This window comes from Scyliorhinus torazame, chromosome 3 (assembly GCF_047496885.1).
Source record: "Scyliorhinus torazame isolate Kashiwa2021f chromosome 3, sScyTor2.1, whole genome shotgun sequence".
NCBI lineage: Eukaryota > Metazoa > Chordata > Chondrichthyes > Carcharhiniformes > Scyliorhinidae > Scyliorhinus > Scyliorhinus torazame.
This window is the reverse complement of record NC_092709.1, coordinates 106,802,698-106,809,180: the sequence shown is the minus strand read 5'-3', so window position 1 is coordinate 106,809,180 and position 6,483 is coordinate 106,802,698. Positions and strand designations below refer to the sequence as shown.

The 6,483-nt window shown below is 53.3% G+C and overlaps 1 long non-coding RNA gene across 1 annotated transcript; it reads left to right on the top strand.

The window, feature by feature from the left end:
* The first annotated feature begins 2,230 nt into the window (after nucleotides 1–2,230).
* Nucleotides 2,231–4,853, top strand: LOC140408631 (uncharacterized). Its single transcript, XR_011940159.1, has 2 exons — nucleotides 2,231–2,706; nucleotides 3,665–4,853. It is a non-coding gene; the product is annotated as an uncharacterized lncRNA (long non-coding RNA).
* Nucleotides 4,854–6,483: the final 1,630 nt, after the last annotated feature.

Genomic DNA, 6,483 nt, shown 5'->3' with positions numbered 1-6,483 from the left:
GTGATTATGAATGCTTGGTTGAGATTAAAAATGTAAAACGTATTTATCTCGGCTAGAGGGACCTAGTTGACATTTTTACTGACAGTTTAAAGAGACTACTAAAGGATGAGCTGTCTTTGATATGGTCACTGAATACAAGTTTGATTTTATAACAGATTGAACACTGGAAAGGGGGGATTTTAAAATATTTGCATGGGTTTTGTGAATTAGTATTTTTTCAGTACAAATGTGCATGTGTGAGAATTCTATTAGATTTTAGGGCAGTGATTAGCACTGCTGCCTCATGGTGCTAAGGACCTGGGGTTCGATCCCAGTCCTGGGTCAGTGTCCTTGTGGAGTTTGCACATTCTCCCCATGTCTACGTGGGTCTCACCCCCACAACCCAAAAAGATGTGCAGGGTAGGTGAATTGCCACGATAAGTTACCCCATAATTGGGGGGGGGGGGAGGGAGGGGAAGAATTGAGTACTCTAAATTTATTTTAAAAGTAGTTCTATTAGATTGCTAGAAGTTTACTTGTTTTCATCTCCACATGGCTCCTGAGGTTAATTCATTGTGGAACTTTGCTGTGGAGGGGGCATAAGTTGGGATGTTGGATATGAGAGGGTTTGGAGGTGGGGGGTTGTATGGGGAGTGAGTGGGGGGGGGGGGGGGTGAAGGGTGTAAAGGGGTGAGGGCTAGAGAGCTAATCAGCTTCTAAAACAACTTGGACAAAGTTCCAGAGAACCAAGGTGGCCCTTCTAACCGGCCTACTTCAGCACTTGCCCACTCCATAAGCATCTAATGTCTGTATCCAAGGTTGGATCTTAGAACATGAGCTATCTGCCCCATAACAAAATGCCGCCCAAACTCTTAAAAAATCAAGAGATTCGGCGTGAACACATAAGTTGTGTTTTTTTTCAAATATGACCCAATGTAGATTGATAATTGATTTATTCCCCTTTTTGAAAAAATAATGCGTCGAGTGACAGAGTTGTTGTTCTCTCATTTCCTGCGTTCCTCCAATTCCAGCCTTTTGGACATTCCCGACTTTAATTGCCCACAAATGGCGGTTGTGCCTTCCGATGCCTCAGCCCTAAACACTGGAATTCTCCTAGCAGCTTCAGCTTTGAGTCAGGAGGTTGTGGGTTCAAACCCCATTCGAAAAATTTGACCACGTAATCCAGACCGGCAATCAGCACTTCAGTGTAATACCGAAGGAATGCTGCACTGGCGATTGCACTGCCTTTGAGATTAAACCTGAAACAAAAGCCCCATCTACCCTTTCAGATGAATGTTGAAGATCCTGTGGCACTATTCAAGCAGAGCAGGAGAGTTCTCTCCAGTGCCCTGCCCAATATTTATTCATGAACTAACATCATTAACAAAGATTACATGATCATTCTTTAATTGCAATTTGTGGGACCTGGCTGTGTACAAATTGGCTGCCAACCTGTCTTCCTATGGTACAACATGCTACACTTCAAAAGAACCTCATTGGCCATAAAGAATTGACTGCCTAAATTCATGACTCCTGAGGTCAAAAAAGTTGCTATATAAATGCAAATTATCTCCCCGTCCCCACCCCTTTACAGAATGTTCTTCGTTAACCCATATCTTTTTAAGTGAGTGTACTTTATCCTGGGTGCGATTCTCTGGAAAGATTTCCAAGTGTTGTAGTGAGTGGGTATTGCCGCAAGCTTCCCGACGCTCAGCCCACAGAGGCCGGCAACGCTATTCAACGTGAATTGGTCCACTTAACGAGGCTTCACGAGCTTCTTGCCACAAATGAAGGCTCGCCAGCTTATTTTCCAGGACTGCGCTCGGCAGACCCCCCCCCCCCCGGCTAACAAGGTCGAGCAGCACTTAAGCAGAACTTGCTCAGCCAACCCCAGCCAGCCCATAACAATGGCACAGAGGAGACCAGCCACAAGATTCGGCGCCTCTGACCTTGAGAGGTTGCTATACGCTGTGGAGGCCAGGAGGAATGTCCTGTTTCCCTGTGGGTCCAGGAGAGTCAGCTATAGGGCAGCCAGTGCTGCCTGGGACAAGGTGACGGCGACAGTGAGCTTGAGGAGTGTGACCAGGAGGACAGGCCTTCGGTGTATGAAGAAGGTCAATGACCTACCCCAGGCAGCACGAGTGAGTGGATACCAATGCACTCACCCCCCCCCCCCCCCCTCCAAGACCTTTCCCCCCCCCAAGGCAGCGTCAATCCCCCTTCAACCCCCCAAACCTTCCTCCAGCCCTTCCCCTTCAACCCACCACTGTGAACCACGCGTGTAGCTACCAATGCTCTCTCTGTGTCACCTCCGAAAAAGCTCCCCCACAATCGCCGGGAGAGGGTCCAGATTTGCGGCGGGGTGCTAGGCATCAGGACCGTCACCACCTTTGAGGACAGGTGACCGTTGTGGTCGAGGACAGGGCAGTCACCAACGCAGAAGCTGGTGGATGCTGCAGAGGCGAGGAACCACCGGGCCCACTTGGAGGACCTGTCAAAGGTGAATTGTTACTGCCTTACTGACTGACCTGTCCCTCCCACTGACCACATGTCCATTCTCCCATAGGTCCTCAAGCCGACGGCGGCAGTCCATCCCAAGCGGCACCCTCTCCTGCCTCCCACAAGACCACCACGGAGGAGAGCTCTGAGGATGCCACCGTACTAGCCGCGTCACAACTGTCACCCCCACCCTCCACCAGCGCAGATACACGCACGTTGGTGGGACAGGTTAGTGGTCAGGCTTTTGGGGCACAAATCTGGTGAGCACCTGATTGTTCTGCTGCTGATGTACATCGGCTGAAGCAGGTGAGGCAGCAGTCGGAGGTCTGCTGGATCCCAGAACCCAGCTGGTCCCTGCCGCATGCTGAGCCTGTGGAAGAGGTCATCCTGGAGCTGATGGAGACATTAGGGTATGGGCGGAACATTTACAGGAAGATGTCCGCGTCACTCCAGCATATCCATAGCCACTTGGAGGAGTTCCAGAGGTTACGGGTGCAGGAGATATCACCGGCAATGCGTGGCACCAAGGCCAACACTGCCAGGGTGGCGACCGCAGTGGAGAGCCTGGTGCACGACATCGGCACCATTAGTGAAGATGGCCAAGGCATCGCACAGTTGGAGACGGCCATGGCTGAGGGTCAGAACAGAATATCCGCCTTGCTAGGGAATGTCACCCAGTACCAGGCTGACCTTGATGAGGTTCTGCCGGACATGTCCCACTCTCAGATGGGCAGGACTGAGGTGCGAGGACATTGCCGAGGCGCTATAGAGCATAGCCCAATCACTAAGGAGGATCACCAAGGTGTCGAAACGATGGTGCAGGCCATGGGAAGTCACTAGGGCTGGCAGAGCCAGATGATGCAGGGGCAGCCTGGGCTCAAACCAGCTGCCACACCATCTCAGGGTGACCACGAGGACCCTATGGGCGAACGGGAGGAGGGGGTGCCAATCTGGACCCATCCCATGGATGGCTCCCTGAGTTCCACCCTTTTCTTTTTTGAAAATCTTTTTATTGGCTTTTCACATATTTATAAACAGTTGTTAATTATATACAGTACATTTTTCTTGCCCGCGCTAATTTGCTTTATTTTACAGAGAGGTTTGTTTTGTCCTTCATTTGACTAACTGTATTTGGTTCTTCATCTTTTTTTTCCCTGGCTTACCCCTCGTTGCTGGCCTCGAACAGGTTTTGGAACAAGCCGACGAACTGCCCCCAAGTATCCAGGAAGCCTTCCTCTGACCCTCGGATGGCGTACTTAATCTTCTCCAGGTGGAGAAATTCCGAAAGGTTAGCGAGCCAGTCTGCAGCTGTGGGTGGTGCCTCTGATCGCCAGCCGAGCAGGATTCTCCGGCGTGCGATTAGGGAAGCGAAAGCAAGGGTGTTGGCCCCTTCCCCATGTGTAGCTCTGGCTGCTCCAATAACCCGAAGATTGCCACTATTGGGCATGGCTTCACCCTCACCCCCACAACCTTGGACATTGCCTCGGAGAAGGCTGCCCAGAACCCAGCAAGCTTGGGACAAGCCAAAACATGTGGATGTGGTTGGCTGGGCCCCTCTGACACCGCTCACATTTGTCCTCCACCTCCGGGAAGAACCTGCTCATTCGGGTTCTGGTCAGGTGTGCTCTGTGCACCACTTTGAGCTGCATTAGGCTTAGCCTTGCGCAGGAGGAGGTGGAGTTCGCCTTGCTCAGTGCTTCGCTCCAGTGTCCCCACCCTACCTCTGTCCCAGTTTGTCCTCCCATTTTTGTCTGGTCCCGTCCAGTGGTGTGCGGGCTCTGTCCAGTAGCTGTCCGTATATTTTCCCACATAGCCCCCCCCTTCTCGCTGCTTGTGCCTATCAGGTCCTCTCGTAGTGTGTTTCTGGGGCCCCGGGGTATCCTACTGTCTCTTTGCGGAGGAAGTGCTTTATTTGAAGGTGTCTCAATTCCTGTCCTCTTGCTAGTTGCCACTTCCTCATCAGTTCGTCCAGTGTCACCACTCTGCGCCCTACGTAAAAGTCCCCGACTGTCAGTGTCCTGCCTCTTCTTTTGAAGGTGGTAACTAGCATGGCTGGGGGGAATCTGTGATTGCCGCAGATGGGGGCCATAAGGGACATTTTGGTTATCCCAAAGTGCTGTCTCAACTGGGGACATTTTGGTTATCCCAAAGTGCTGTCTCAACTGGGTCCACGTTGTGGTATTATAGGTATTACGGTACCTGATAGGCTGGAGCACCATTGGTGGAAACTGTATGCTTTCTATTGGTTAGGATGTATGGTAGCTCTGCCCTGCTAGGTGGGGTATAAGAACCCGTGCCGCCCCAGCAGCCTTCATTCTGTACCTGAGCTGCTGGGGGAAACATCTAGCTTATTAAAGCCTTCAGTTGGTCTACAACCTCGCTTTGGTGGTCATTGATTGTGCATCAATTTAATAAGCTAGTTTTTTTTTAAGAAGAAAGGATGGAGCTCCGAATCAAGCCGGAGTGTCTGCAACTCAGCCCCCACACGGCGAACTCAGCGGCAATCTTCAAGCACTGGCTGGCGTGCTTTAAAGGGTATCTCGGGACGGCCGAAAACACACCCACGGGAGAGCAGAAACTGCACGTCCTGCACTCAAGGGTGAGCCTGGAGATTTACACCCTCATCGAGGAAGCGGAAGACTTCGATGCAGCAATAGAGCTGCTAAAAGTACACAATGTTCGCCCGGTAAACCAGGTCTACGCCCGGCACCTGCTTGCAACAAGGCGACAAACCCCTGGGGAATCGCTGGAAGAATTCTACCGTGCACTCCTGGTGTTGGGAAGAAGCTGCAGCTGCCCGCAGGTTTCGGCGAGCGAACACACTGAACTCTTAGTGCGGGACGCTTTCGTGGCAGGTATGCTATCCTCACACATCCGCCAGCGACTGTTAGAAAAATACACTCTGGGTCTCAGGGAAGCACGGGCCCTTGCAGGCTCCCTGGACATGGCCTCCAGGAACGCCCGCGCTTACGTTCCCGACCGTGCGGCAGTCCCCTGGGCAGCGTGGAACCCCTCCGCGGCCGACCCCGAGACTTCCCCCATCCCACCACAGGCCTGCGCTGCAAGGCGGCCTGGCAACCCCGGGGGGGCCCTGCTGCTACTTTTGCGGGCAGGCCAAGCACCCCTGCCAGCACTCCCCGGCCCGCGCATCCACCTGCAAGGGATGCAGCAAAAAGGGCAATTTCGTGGGGGTATGTCAGGATCGTGCGGTTGCCGCGCTCTCCGGCGGCGAATGCGGACCACAACCACAAACATCTCCACATTCCTCGTGCGGCCAGCGGTCGCCGCCATCTTCCTATTCCAGGGCCACGTGCGGACCCCGGGCGCCGCCATCTTGTTCCACGGACGCCACGTTGGAGGGATGGGCGCCACCATTTTGTGCACCCCCAGCCACGTGCGACCAATGGGAGCCGCCATCTTGGATGAACCCCCAGGACCCCAGCTCGGCTGACCACGCACTGCCCGAAGAGAACTCTCAACTGCTGCGATTAGCCTCGGTGACCCTGGATCAGTCCCGGCCTCGAACATTCTCAACCGCTACAACGACCGTATTCATCAACGGGCACGAGACGTCCTGCCTAACCGACTCTGGGAGCACGGAGAGCTTCATACACCCCGACACGGTAAGGCGCTGTTCTCTCCTCATCCACCCCGTTAATCAAAAAATCTCCCTGGCCCCCGGTTCACATTCAGTGGAAATAAAGGGGTATTGTGTAGCAAACCTCCCAGTCCAGGGAAGGGAGTTCACACATTTCCGTCTCTACGTCCTTCCCCACCTCTGCGCGGCTACACTCCTGGGTTTAGACTTCCAGTGTAACCTTCAAAGTCTAACCTTCAAATTCGGCGGCCCTATACCCCCCCCCCCCCTTAATGTCTGCGGCCTCGCGACCCTTAAGGTCGACCCGCCTTCCCTGTTTGCGAACCTCACCCCGGATTGCAAACCCGTCGCCACCAGGAGCAGACGGTATAGTGCCCAGGACCGGATCTTTATTAGGTCCGAGGTCC